The 14,166-nt window shown below is 33.7% G+C and overlaps 1 pseudogene; it reads right to left on the bottom strand.

Moving 5' to 3' along the window:
- Positions 1-3,988: 3,988 nt before the first annotated feature.
- On the bottom strand, positions 3,989-13,409 carry LOC122584468 (annotated as a pseudogene).
- Between the last annotated feature and the right edge of the window lie 757 nt (positions 13,410-14,166).

The following is a 14,166-nucleotide window of genomic DNA, read 5'->3' as shown; positions in this document are numbered from 1 at the left end:
CAACGACTTGTTAGTAACATTTAAAAGTTGTTTAATTGTTAAAAAAAACATTAAACTGACCAAATAAATATCGAGTTATTATTTCTTTCTACCGTGTATTATCAAGTTGTTTTTAAAAAATTAAAAAAAAAACCCATAAATTAGTCACATGTTTTACTAGTTTAATTTTAAAAAAATTGAAAATTAGACTCGTCAGTTGAAGTTAGATTAGTTGGTTTTTAGTACATATGAAGCAAGATCACTGAAATACCGAACCAAACCATGAAGAACCTTTTTTGGTACCAAAAATCAATAGCGATGGGGATTCGGTTTTTTTGTATGTTTTTTTGCTTTGACATCATTTTCGGGTTTCGATACCCAATTGGTTGCTTCGACTGCCAAAACCGAATTTAAAAACCGACTTTTCAAGCCATGCAAGTCTACAGTAGTAAGTGTCAAAGAATTGAGGTTATGATTACTATTATCTCCAAACACAACTTCTCAGTGCCCATTTCAATCTTCATATATATTTTTTCAATCAAAAAGGTAATACCAACAATTTACATAAAATTTTTATCCAACTCATCCATTAGGCATATATAGTTTTCATTTGAATATCTACAAACAATAAAAAAACAACTACTACTATTATGTTAATCCTACTAGGTCTGATTCAATATGCTACAACAACGTCATTTTAAGCATTCCGAAGATATTCTCGGCCACCACTTTGCTAGTCATAAGCTATTTGTAATTTTTAATACATTACGGTCCAACAAAGGGGAAATCCAGCAATCCCGATACCGGTATCGAAATGAGGTATATCGGTGTTCCTATTTTGGGCTTACTTCAGTTTCGATACCGAAACCATTCATTGTTTTTTAGTATATATTATTATTATTATTATTATTATTATTATTCGCCCAAAATAATATTGTTAATTCTGTGAATTTATCCAAAGTTCATTTTTAATTCCGTGAATTAACTATCAAACTGCCACGTCAGCCAGTTACCTGGTCACATGTTGCTATTGTGTTAATTTCTGAAAGATCGTTTCTAAAATGGTAAGTTTTAAAGTACATTTCTAATTCCGTGAATTCGACCAAGATCATTTATTATTGTTTATTCATACATTTATTAAACAAATGGAGTTTTTATCAACAAAACTTATACAAAACAAATTTGATTGTATATACAATTTCAAACGCTATAAAAATTGATTTTATTCATACATTTACACAAACAAATGAAGTTTATATTAACAAACATGTACACAATCAAATTAGATTGTATACATACAGTTTCAAAAAGATATACAAAATCAAATTTGATTTTATTCAAAATTTACACAAACAAACGGAGTTTATATCAACAAACCTATATATAATCAACTTTGATTGTATACACACAGTTTCAAAAAGTTATACAAAATCAAATTTGATTTTATTCATACATTTACACAAACAAATAGAGTTTATATCAACAAACCTATGCACAATCAAATTTGATTGTATGTTTGAATCTATTGTATTTCGTATCATATGTGTTTGTCTTTGACCAATCAAGTTTGATTGATTGATTTAGCTGATTTATTCAGAATCATAAAGGTGATTAATTTATATTATCAACCTTTGGTTTAGACATTCCATCAAACACCTTGTATGCAATACTTTGATTGTGATTTGATTCTAATCATATATAAGAAACTTTGGTCATCAACACCTTGTAAGCAATATTGTACCAAACAACATAGTCAATTAAATATCTAACAAAATTTAACAATTTCAAATGTTAGAATAGATATATGTAGAATCAAGTATGATTTTCTATGTAAATAGTAAATACGTATATAATCAAACTTGAGTTAGTATATACACTTTGGTTTAGACATTTAATCAAACACTTTGGGGACAAAACTCTTTAAAAAAAATTTTAACAACTAAGGATACAACATCTTATCATATGAAAAACAAAAATAGTTGAAAGAAACTACAAATCACGGTGAAAAATGGTTTCTTTATCTATTTTTTTATATAAAAAACATTAATTACATAAGAAAAAAAATCAAAAATATCATTATTTATTTCTTGTTGCTGCTAGCGGTTTGAGGTGGAGATCCAAAAGGTAATGGTGGTGGTCGGAGATGGTGGTGGTGGTCGCCATCCAAGGAGAAGGAGGGGAGGAGAGGAGGATATCTAGTGTGTGTGTGTGTTTTTGGTTGGGGGAAGAAATTATGAAGATAAATGGGTAGAGTTTTATCGAATGCAAATTTTATTATACCCCGTGTTTTTTTTTTTTTTTTTTTTCATTTAGAAGATAAGTTTTGATCCTAGCCATTGATGAGATGATTCAAAGGCCAAGATTTACCCTTATTGATCTCAAGCAAAATTATGGTTTTAAATGAACAAACCACCATAAACCTAATTAGATTTCTATACTAATACTAACATATAATATTTTAATTAAAAAATAGATTGGAAATACACTTGTCGATCAAAGATTTTGACATGTGTCACTTGAACAACCTTTCATCCTATATTAATTTATTCATAAACAAATTATATCATAAACAAATTTGAATATGCCTCGATCCGTGGGTATGAAATAAATTGTGGTTAAAGTTAACCGATGATTGAAGCTAAGTTATAATAAACAAATTTGAATATATGTTTAGTTAAAGTTTTGGATTTACCTAAAATTTTTACAATCACATCAAAATCGAAACTTGAAGTCATGTTGATTGTCTTGTGATTTCCGATCGTAAATTTCAAATCTTTGAAGTCATGTTAATAACTTATTATAAGTAACATAAGTAATAGAAGTTGAAGAATTGAAAGAAAAAAAAAGACAGTTTATTAAGGAGAACACGAATCAAATAAGGTTATAATGAGTTTTGTATCTATAAGTCAATAATTAGACTTTAATTATAAGTATAATAAGAAAATTGAATCTACATACAATTAAAAACTAATTTAATAAAATAAATAAAATAAAAGTACGCATGTCGATCAAAGATTACGTCACGTGTCGTTTTAAGAACATTTCATCTTAGCCAAAAATTAGACTTTAACTCTAAGTCTAATAAGGAAACTGAATCCATATACAATTAAAAAAAACTAATTTAATAAAATTAATTAATTAAAAGGACACATGTCGATAAAGGATTATACCACATGTTGTTTTAAAAATATCTCAATCCTGTTTTAGTTTATTGGTAGATAGATATAGATATTTAACAAATCATTTTATGCGTACTTTACGACATTATAACTTATTTATAGTAAAGACACACCAATAACGTTACTTTGCTTAAAAAATAATATTTTTGGCCAATATACTTCTCAAAAGCATTTATTTCGATTTTATTGTTTACACATATGTTTATGTTTTTCCTTTCTTTTTAACATGGAGTTTTTGTGTGTACTATACTGTGGTTTTATATGTCGTTATTATTGTCTTTATCTGACAAAATTAGTTGCATACCGTTCAATACTTTTTTTTGTACTTATTTAGTTATTGATTGTATTGTAGTTTATTTAAAACACTTTTTTGAAGCAATAAATAATCAAAATATTACTTCGTAACTCACGAGTGTAATCTAGTTTCTCCCATATAGTGAAATCATAGGTTATGCATGTATTCTTATGTTGATTTAGTTTCATGTTTACAAGTTTTCGGCACCATTGATACATGTGTATATTAAAAGGTAATGAGTCTGATTAAAAAGGTCCAAAACTTCAAATTTGAATTAATGATAGATTAACTTGATGCGTGCTACATCAACTCATCCAGACGTGTATATGTATACCATCTTATGATGTACTCCTCAGCTGAATGAAATAAGTAGACCCTTTTCATCTTTGCTTTCAACTTATTCCATCTGTTTCTGTAGGAAAAACTACCTCCATCCACCAGCATTGCGTTCATATAGCAAAAGGGAAAACTTGCCACAGAACTCATGGTGCATGTAGCATAAATCATCAGCTTGAACAAACATGGCCCAAATTCGAAAGCCCTAACGTGGTCATATTTTGGGAGGCGAAACCAGATGGTCAGATGAATCCTCCTCTGGTAGCTTGTCTTGAAACTAATCATGAATATAATCAAAGACCTGGAAGTCATCATATACGAGTTTATTATCTGAATAATGAAGCATGAAATAGCAAATGCCGCAGAAATAGCAAGGATTCTCTGGTGCCCACTTGTCATCCACAGTCACTTTTCTTGCTCTAAAAATCTTACAGCACGAGCACTTTTGGAAACGCAATTTTGACTGGAACATAATCAATGGATAAGCAGCTCGATTTTGTACATCCTCCGGATGAATTAATCTCATGTCTCGAATCACCAATACATGCTTACAATCTCCCTACATCACCAACAAATTTCATGTCAGATTGTCAGCTACTCGAATTTGTATTCTTCAGATTCGTTGATCATTGAGGTGGCAATTGGCAAAATGGGCAAAATTGAACAGGTGAGTGATGGGTAAAAATTGATAATTTATACAGATCAAGTGCTGAGTGTACAAATAAGATATACCAAATAAATAAATAAACTAAAATTTCACTAAAGAGTAACATACTCACCTAAACTCTATTTTCAAAACTTTTGAAAAGGATACCTTTGACCTCCAAAGGGTAATTTACTAGTGTAAATTTGAATAACAGGGTAACTTGCGTCAAAATTGCCCATTCTAATAATTTCTAAAAGTTCAGTACGTTCGTGGAGAGTCACCCGACCATTTTGTGGATAAAGGTAAATCACCTCACCATAGTTAAATACTTTACACAAAGTTTAACCTTTGATGCCACTTTACCTTACAAACATTAATTTGTGGTAGTAATAATCTAACTTTTTAAAAATAAAATGCTTTTGGAGGTTCTATTCATTTAGTTACACACTTAGGACCACATTTGACATGTTAGACCCATCTGACCCTTTCTACCTTTTTTAAGCTGTTTGACCCATCTGAGATAAAATATAACAAATCGACCATTGATGAGTAAGTGGGTTGAGCTGCCACCTATGGGTTTTAAGGTTTCTTTTGAAAAACGTAAGTCAAAATAAAACCAATGCAAGTTTAAACCAAAACAAAGCACGTGTATAAAATAGGAATTATATCTGATGACAGTACAAATACCCTGCTCCAACTCGGAAATTTAAGTCACAAAAATGGGTTCCCTGCATTGGACGATCTTTAAAATGAGGCAATTTTGGTCCACGTCCGCTACCTAGAAATTTCTTTTGCTTGTGCTGCAGTTCACCAGATACAATGGATTCCCACTTTTCAAGTGCAGTCTCCTTGGATTCTCTAAGCCAATCACGAATGGTTTACTGTAGTCTGCAGCACGGGCATTCCTTGAATCATTGTAAAATACATCCTACACAAGTATAACTTTTTGATACATGGTTGACGAACTATATAGAAGCATATTTGAAACACACAGCAAAAGATTCAGTAAATTACTTCTATGAGGAAATATCCAGACGGATCATCCTTTGTGGCCAACTTCATGATTTGGTCTGTTAAACAATATATTTTATCTCTCAGTTCAGTTAATAATTGTTGTCCAAGAACAACAATTTCTTGAGTCTACAAAAAATAACAAGATAAAAATTAGTTGTCAAATAAGTTAATATAATTGTAGAGAGTAATTTATCAACAAAAAGAAAATGAAATGTTGGATTCCCAATATATTTTTACCTTAACCCATGTTGCTCGTCGGTTAATATAATAAACCTCTACACAAAGAAGAATCTCACTACCATGTAGTGGTATGTGTTCACGAGTATTTGATGACTTTACCTGCTAAGAGAATAAAAAATGTTACATATGAAGATTTCAATTAGTTCACATTGGCAGGCTTAAAACGGGCAAATACATGTACTTCATGACAACATATACTCGTAATAAATACGTTGATAATAAGTCAACCTATATAACAATAAGTTCAAGATATGGAAAATTGAGTTGACAAAAATGCAAACCTGGGTAGAATAGCTTGTAAATTTAGATTATGACAGGCGCTCTTTCTTCTCTGAGAGAGTCACGCATGAAACGGGGCCAGAAGCACCACTATAAAATTAAAAGAAAATCATAAATTATGCACTAGTTCCAGAATCACCAACGAATAAATAACACAGGCATTACTTTTACTAGTATAAACTATGAGATAACATACCTAAAAGAATGTAATCTTGCAAGATTTATCTTCTTCTTGTTTCTCTTTGATCATAGCAACTTTCTCCACCTCTATCATATAATCTTCCTAAAAATTTGTAGGAAATACATTACTCACTGATACGTATTCTTAATAAAATATATGAAAATGGGACTCATCAAAACACATAAAAAAATATCACAATAGTTTAAACTATCGAAAAGAAAGAAAACGTAAATTGAATCAACAAAAGCAAATGCAACTGAAGTTTAACGACCTCTAAAGACAAATCAAAAATTCAAAATAATGTTAAGAAATAAAACCAGCTAAAATGGCCTAATCACTTCATGCATGATAGTCAATTAAAGTACAATTACATAAACAAGAAAGAAGTAAAACACATTGAACTGGAGATGTAACCTAATTCTAATAAATCCAACTAAGAAAATTACTGCATAAAACAGCTATTAAACATTTCCCATTTTGATACAGTAGTATATAAAGGTTAACACATCAAAAACAAACGATCAAAATCTTGAATGGTAGAAGTATTATAATCAGGAAATGCACCAGCCAACAGAAATGGAAAAAGAAAAATCATACTGTAGCAAAAAAGTCAGTACTTGTATATTCAAATTTGCCATATAATAGATGTGTGTGGTAGATAAATGGTAAGAATCTTTATAATTTACCTAGGTGAAAAAAAATATATAAATATAATCAGGCACAATAGCCACAATGGCTATAAATTATATACAAGAAAAATTTGTATTGCTTCAAAACTATCCCTCTTGTAAGTGATATTGATCCCTTTGTCCACTCTAAAACAAATGTTAAAAGTTGAGCTAAGGATTAATAAACAAGTTTCCTGGTAGACCGACTGTTTTGACCATTCCATTAGAAAAAACTCAGAGATAACTATGTTGGCGTATTGTTCTCTACGGGGGTACGGCCCACTAAAAGGCTACAGAGGCAGGAGGCCTTGATTGTTTAGTCTAGAGCAGCCTCCCCCTTTGATCACTTAGGGCCGGTTTGTTAGGTCATATAAGTATATTATTATTGTAGATTTAGCTTTTCTTTTATTATGGTTATTAACCTATTTTGTTGGGATATTGAATTTAATAATTACTTTTTTTAAAATAGTAATTTATACTATCCTCCGAGAAACCGATATATCACGGCCAAGACCGATTTATCGCTTGAAGGTGGTCAGCGGCCAATATACCGCCGACCGATTTTACAACCATGCAGATATCTAAAAGCAGGAGGCCTTGTTTAGTGGATTAGTACATAGTTTAGTGTGAGATACCACGTTAAATCTCTTGTGATCTTCATTCTTGTTGATTAATTCGGTATTGTGTGTGTGTCACTGTGTATTCAGTCAAAATCTGCTCAAATTTCCTAACAATTAATGGCGGTTGAAGTATGCAATCATGCATGACCATCAAACTCAAAAGGTAACAGAAAAGACAGAGTAAATAAATGCCTTACTTCATGGGTTATATCCTTCTTAATCGCTCTTCTGCTCTTCTTAGATGAGTCTCCATTCATCTTCCCCTTATTAATGGTTCTCTTGGATCCCTTGCGAAATTCATTTGAAGGCACATAATCCTCATCTAGTCCTGATTTTGAGTATGTGAGACTGGCATCAGTGATTTTGCTGGCATTTGTAGTCCTAAAATTATAGAGCAAAAAAAAATTACTTAGGAGAGCCTTTCATTCAGTAGTAGGGAAAGAAAAAATGAATATTACCAGTTGTTAGAAACTTATGATTAAATTCTTTTACATATAATAGAACTTGGAAGGTAGGTTAACAACAAATTATAGTAGACAAGTCTCAAGAGAAAAAGCTAATGCTTATATCTAAGATGAGAGGAATGGGAAATCAGTCAGTTAATATATAAGTTTATACGTTTACAATTGAAGGTTCAACTTATAGAGGTCAGGAGGTTGACATACAACTATGATTAAATATAAAAGACACTTGTCTATACCAACACGTATTCAATTATTGTGCTCAAAGGAAAGAGATCCTGCCATAGAAGGGAGTATGTCAATATCACCAAAGCCTCCATATAGAATGGCCGAATTCAATTAACTTTTTTTTATCTCAAATGGGTCACATTGGGAAAATCAACAAGTTAATTAAATATGGTTTAAGGGATCAAAAGTCATCCAAAATGTATTTTTATGCATATAACCTCCTGATTATTTCTGTTAAAAAAGATAACTACTGAAGTAACCATAAAGGTTGAGTTCCTACTCCTACTTTAATCCTGCCATCCCATTTTGCTACCTCTTACATGAATCTATGAAAGGTTTTGGAGATAACTTCCTTACCCATTCGAGCACTCTTTTGATCATGATGACGTATCTCTTCTCATGTTACCACCCTGCAAGAAATTAACGGCATTATGGGTTATATTGTATGCAACTTTAACATAGTGTATTTAGCAGCATACCTTGAGTGATGCTTGGAACGCCATATCAACCAACTCCTCCTCACTGAGAACTTTGAGTTCATCAACCCTGTAAAACGCAACACAATAAGTGCAAGGAGAGTAAAATCTATTGTTGTATAAATCCACATTTACCATTACGGATGATAATAACTCCAAATAACCAGACAAACACAGATAACTGGAAGTAAGATGACTAAGAAACCGACCAATACAGCTTAAAAAAAGTGAACCTATATGCCTATAGACATAAATGTTATGAAATCTAACTAACCTTGTTATAGTAAGTCTCTATCTCACATTTCTAGAATCTAGAGTAGGAATAACTGTGTCATGATCAAGCAATGAAGAGAATAATCGAAAATAAATTTCATCTTTCCCTCTCATCAATGTGGCATGTCACATATAGAAATTGACGTGGGATTTCAGCCATGTTACTTGACAAAACATTAATGGTTGTTATATGAGATTCATGGAGGTAGCCCATTACCCAAAAAAAACTTCAAAGTAAAGGGGTTGATGAGCATCCCACTCTCGTCGGGTGATGATACTTATGTTGAGTTTAATCTTGATTTTGGTTGGCCCTTATTTATTAGTATTAGCATGTTAATTATAAGGTAAATAAAAGTACTAAAGTCAATGTATTGACCGAATCCTTAGTATGGAAATGGAGGAGTAGGTCATTGTTTGACCATTTACTAAGTAAAGTTTAAAGTAGTAACTTTAATGGTTTTTGCATTTCCACGTTGTCAAGTAATGGCTACATATGTTGACATATGTTGTCTACAGCCCACTAAGACGCTACTAAGTTCAGAAGATAAGTAAGGCTGCAGGTCTTTTTTATGTCGAGCTAAACAAGCCGGTCTATAATTCACTTAGGTCTGGCCTTTTTAAGAAACTTGGGAAGCAAGTTTGGTTAGGATGAAACACTAATGGTGTCACCTATATATACACATCTCTTGTACATGTTTTAATTATCACTCAATAAAAGAAAAACCCAGTTGCCCCTGTGGATTAGGTCTCACAAATCATGAGACTGAACCAAATCAAATCTCTCGTGTTCTATTTTCTTTTTTAGTACCTGTTAACCTGTGTGTGTGCGTGTCTAATTCCTGACAAATGGTATCAAAGCCAGCTTCCAAGCTCATAACGCACAGATCACCAGGTTAGTAAGGTTGAAGAAAGAGGCTTCTATGAAAGCCGGTGACACAAAGGGTCATCTTAGTTACGGGGCACACAGCAGTAGACAAAACTGGGTTTTGGGACAGAAGGGGCAGTTTCAAGATTGTGTTTACAGCAGAAAAACGGAGACTGTTTACAGCAGGGGCTGTTCCATGACTATTTATCGCAGGAGGGGTTGTTTCAGGACTGTTTGGGACAGCAGGGGCTATTTCAGGGTGTTCAAGTCAGCCGTTGTCACGGAAGAGTACCGTTTGAGACGACGAAGTGAATGACGATGAACATAGGTGTCCGGTTGTGGCTGTTTTTTACAACAGCAGCAGGTGTCCAGGTACCTTCGACCGATTTTTATTCTTTCTTTTGTAAGCAAGACGGCTTGTTCTTGAGGCATAATTTATTCCAACCAGAAGAGCAGAAGAAGTGGACGGGAAGGATTCGACGATTCGTCAAGCAGGAGGCTTTGAATCAGGTCATGTTAGAAGCAAGAGGCTCACTTCTTGTTCTTTTCATTAGGTTGGTGGTTGTCATGTGTTTTACAACTAAGAAAAAAATCAATGGGGTAGTAAAGGCAAGATCAAAAGTTTCTTCATCAACAAGGTGTGCTGATGTCAAGTTATAGCGGGCCTAGATTGGTTTGTTCGTGATAAGAGGAGTCCGGCGTATTGCATGAAAAACGGGCAGTAAGGATCCGTCAAAGCAGATGGCTTTGGATTCGTCTCGTTTAGCAAGTCGAAAGAAAACGTTAAAGGCAGTGGCTTGTGGCTTTGTTTTTTTGGTGGGTGGAGATGCTTCTTTTAACAAGCATGATCAGATGAGGTGGGACATTTAAGAACTAATGTCCAGAAAACAAGAAATAACTAAATACTACAGAAGACAACTACCCAGGCAAGTCGCTCATTTGAAGAGTAGAGAGTAGTGTAGATTCATGGGTCATCGATTTCGATGTTTCATTTCAGGCTACCCCGTTGTGAAGCAAGGTAGAATCTTAAAGTTAAGGATTTTAAAAAGGTAAGACTGGCAAATGTGTAGGGTGTGGGTGACATAGAATTGAAAACTCCAGTCGGTTCATGGACTCTGAAGGATGTCTGAGTTACTCAAGTCTGAAGCAGTTAATTTATGTCAGTTTTGTCAGACAGTTGAATGAACAGGGGCATGAGGTAAATTCGAGAACAGGCAGTGGAAGCTTATCAAGGGGAATCTAGTCGTGGCTAGAACAAGAAACGGGGTTCGCTTTATATGGTCAGTATACCATCTGAGGTAGTGACCATCTCAAGTCAGAAGAAAAACAAAATTAGGTTCACATAATCTTGTTTGGCAGAAGAAAGTTTGCTTTGCAATTGGCAAATCCAGATCTACACAGGTTGAGCACCTAGGGAAAATTCAGAGACCAGTCAAGGGCATTCATGGCAGCAGGAGCATGGTGTTGCGCAGTGGGTTTAGAGAACCAATGTTCCAGTTGTTAAAGTCTCTCCAGTTAATCATCTGTTTTATTCGAAGAGTGTTGTTTCCAGCCTGTTCCAGGTGACCGCAATTCAAGTCAGTGGGAGCCGACAGGGACGGAGAACGAGTCAGCTGTTATGGCTGCTGGGTTGAGTTCAATGGGAGCCTTTAACCGGTTTCAGGTTAACCGAAAAGAAAACCGGGAGTAACTAGGGAGCATTAAAGAACACGAGGGGTTCTTATTACATAAGCTATGTTAAGAAACTTGGGGAACAAGTTTAGTTGGGATGTAAACCCTAATGGTGTAGCCTATATAAACTTCTCTCGTACATTGTTTATTTATCACTCAATAAAAAGAAAACCTAGGGTGTGGATTAACTCTCACACATCGTAAGATTGAACCACATTAAATCTCTCGAGTTCAATTTTCTTTTTAGTACTTGTTAACTTTGTGTGTGCATGTTTAATCCTAACAATATATAGTCTCAATAGTTTAAAGAAAGAAGTGTCCCTTTTGAAAGAAAGAAAAAGCTTTTCACTTTATTTCTCTACATACATGTTCGTATATACATATATTGTGAGTGTATTGAGTGTATGTATATGTGGCCTGAAACCCGCATCTTATATACCTATTTGCAAGATTTATAAAACTCGAAAGGTTTTACACATTAAATAGTCTTAGTAACCACATTTATTATCAAAAAAACCAAATTACAAAACGTATTGGATTATGCTTTTACATATAATCTGAATATACTAAGAATTGTATTCATTTGATTGAATTTTCAGGTTTTGTTTACTTTTTGGTTCAAGTCAATGAATAAAGCATATATTACATAATGAAACTAGTTTACCCTGGGATGTTGAGTCTTTTTTACTCAAATGAGCATGGTACGCGCGCAATGTGGCGGCGGTGGTGGGGAAGGTGGCTGTCGGTGATGGTATTGGTGGTAGGAGGTGGTGGTGGTGTAAGGACAAAACATGTCAAGGGTGGTAATTGGTGTAGGTATTGATAGGGAGTAGATTTAGAGGTGGTTGCAATTGTGATTACATCACTTACACTTATTTCAAGACGGAATATCCTTTTGACATTAGGGATATGGTGAACAAAAGTTAATAATGTAAATGAACCGAAAGCAAACTATATTCAACTTTAAGTCAAACCTGGAAACGATCAAAATAATAACTTACGAAATTTCATGATGTTGTTCAACCAATCCCAGGCATGTTTCCTTTCTAAGATCCTGCATTCCCGATAATGGTTGGTCAAAAACCAAACAAGTTCCAAAAAAATGAAATAGGATCACCACAGAAATGGCCATTCTTACTGCTTTAATTGTAATGTCTAACAGTTAGCACATAGCAGTGATTTTCCTAAAGAACAATTGACCCTCAAATTGCAACAGAACAAATTGGTGTCAAAAAACTGCACCTGAAACAAATCCAAAATGGGTCCCATTTTTAAAATGACTCTGCATTATAAACATTTTAGGGTCATCATAACTAGACTACATGTGTCACTTGTCTTTCAAATTGCCAAAGATCAGTTTCCAAGGATTTAAGCATTCATGAACACCATTAGTATGTCTTTATACCACCAATAATGCGAAATATAAAACTTCAAGCTAGCTGACCATTTTCAAGGTGGTCTGGTCATAAGAGACCTAGAAGTTTCAGGGTTCAAAACCACCTGGCCAAACAACTTGGAATGGCAGGGAATATTCTTGGAAACGGCCATGGGAATACCTGCTAGGCTGCATACATCGAACCTAAAAGCTCTTCTCTCCATGGGAAGCCTAAACAAGGACCCCTCCAAGTTTAAATTTTACTTCTACAAGAGGCTGTAAACTACTACTACTATGATGGTGTACTCTTGAAATATACAAAGATAGTATCATTTTGTCAAAACAAGCTAGTTAAATAAATTGAATTGACACCTATTGGACACATACGTATTATTAAATATAATGCATATACACACATAACAAAGCATTAACAAAACTGGGTATTGCATAATGACAACTATGAGTTATAACAGCTAAGAATAACGTTTTACCTTCAGTTCATCCTCGACACATGACCGGAACTCAGAAACACTGGTGAGTGGACCAACCATGTCTGATACGAATAGTGGACCACCACGAGGAATCGAAACATAGACATCTTCATAACCAGAAGAATCTTCCATTGCTTTCCCGAGTTAAAGATCTACTTACGGATTTCTCCTCAACTAAGAGGTAGACACGCCCAGTTTCCAGAAGAACACTATACAAAGTCCAAACTGTTAGTTATAAGTCTAATAGTAACAATTACTAATAAGGTGGCATTGCTTGGAGCTATTCTGTCTGGAAGATTTATTTTGAATCCCAATTCTTAAATTTCACAGACAAACGTATGAATCTTAATTGAAGGTATTTTAACTATCGAATTTAAGACGAAAAATCATATAGATTCGAAGTCCTTTTACATCCTACCTTTCCACTTTTCTGAAACCAAAAACTTGTAAATCCATCAACTTAGAAGAGATTATCACTAAACTTGATGAACAAACGAATACACACAATGACTAAATTACACATTGTTACATGCTTACAAAAGAGCATAAGCTTTTATTTTGGGTAAAAAGCTTCAAGCCTGGTAATATATTACGCCAAAAACACATTGAAGCACACAGGATGTGAGCGAATCCCACATCTCAGCCCGTTACATAGGCAATAAATACATAACCGACACAACCACTACCAACTACTTCGAAAAGTAGGCAACCAATTACTAGATTACAGAGAGCTAACACAAATAAAATCTATTTTCTAGTTTTGACAAAAGAGCGTAAACTGAGAAGCTCATAATCAAGATTCAATCAACCAGACCTTAAGTATGCTTGGGACATTTTGAACATATCAATATGTGTTGATCTAGTCTATTAGGTTCAGAACAATCCTTTT

This window comes from Erigeron canadensis, unplaced genomic scaffold, assembly GCF_010389155.1.
Source record: "Erigeron canadensis isolate Cc75 unplaced genomic scaffold, C_canadensis_v1 Conyza_canadensis_unscaffolded:305, whole genome shotgun sequence".
NCBI lineage: Eukaryota > Viridiplantae > Streptophyta > Magnoliopsida > Asterales > Asteraceae > Erigeron > Erigeron canadensis.
The sequence above is the reverse complement of the archived record's forward strand: the minus strand, read 5'-3'. Positions and strand labels throughout refer to the sequence as shown.